Source organism: Montipora capricornis, chromosome 3 (assembly GCF_036669925.1).
Source record: "Montipora capricornis isolate CH-2021 chromosome 3, ASM3666992v2, whole genome shotgun sequence".
NCBI lineage: Eukaryota > Metazoa > Cnidaria > Anthozoa > Scleractinia > Acroporidae > Montipora > Montipora capricornis.
Window position 1 is genome coordinate 67,782,104 of NC_090885.1, and position 1,279 is coordinate 67,783,382.

Here is a 1,279-nt window from a genome sequence, read left to right on the forward strand (position 1 = left end):
GATAACACAAATTTTTTTGCTCGCCGGGATGATTCGGGAAGGGCTCATGGTTTGAACGGAAACGCCTTATTCTTTGATTGCAGCTGACGCGTCACGGCTGCAATGGTGGTGGAAAGAACAAATAGCGAAAAAGTCTTTTGGGAATTCGACTCTATTAGAGCGGTTTTCAATTGAGTGTCGAAAGTAATTAGCGAATTGCATTGGTTTTGCACCTACTTCACTCCGTGATTGGTTCAAAGTTCTCGCGCCATTTTTTCAACCAATCAGAAGTGAAACCAAAACCAATAGGCCATTTTACAGTTGTTTGCTCAGCGACCAAGCCTATGAATGGTTGCGAGGCTGCCGGTGACCTTGCATTGATACAGACCTCACTGCTTTTATCATGTAAATTGTGTTGTTGTAACGCTAATTAGTCCATATTAACATTACAAAAGCATGAAGGTTTGTATCAAACCAGGGTCACCGGCAGCCTCGCTTCCATTGTTAGGCCTGGTAACTTAGCCACAACTGTAAAATGGTCAATTGTGGCTCGCGCATGCACATTTTTCCGCGCTTTGTGTCGGCTTCGTGTAATTACTTCGAGTTTTGATTGGTTTACTGGATTGTCTCCGTCCTTTTTGATTGGCCACAGTAATTACTTTGGTTTTGGTTTTACGACACTCATTTGAAAACCGCTCAATTATGCAAAACTTGAGCTACATTTTCCATTGTTTAGGCACCAACATGGCCGTCTTATCACGTGAGTGCAATCAGAGAATTGCCAAGTAGAGACGTCCTCATTTGCCATAACTTCTTCCGTTTCGTTGTTTAAAGGATTTTTTTTTTTCATCAGGATAACGAGACACTTTACCTAGTGGCGATGTTAGACCCTGATACACCTTCCTTTTTCCGTCCGCTTTGCCGCCACTGGGTTCACTTTATTTTCGGAAACGTCAAGGCAAGTTTTTACTTACAAGTTCGTTATTAAGTTAGAGCGACTTTCGTATGACCTTGAAAAATAAACGTGAAAACAAAACATAAACAAGCGCAAATTTTCATTGGCTAAGCGAACGCGGATGCAAACAACGTCATCTCTTCACGGAACAACCATGGAACTTTCTGGAAAGCGATTGCCATTTCGCATGACGTCATTTGAAATGCAATAATGTGATTGGGCAATCGAACTGTTTACTGCCCATATTAGGAGTTTCCTTGGCGGAAATAAGGAGAAGCTTTGTTTTAATCTTCCAAACGTTGGTTCGAGAAATTTTCACGGTCGTACGAAAGTCGCTCTAATAGG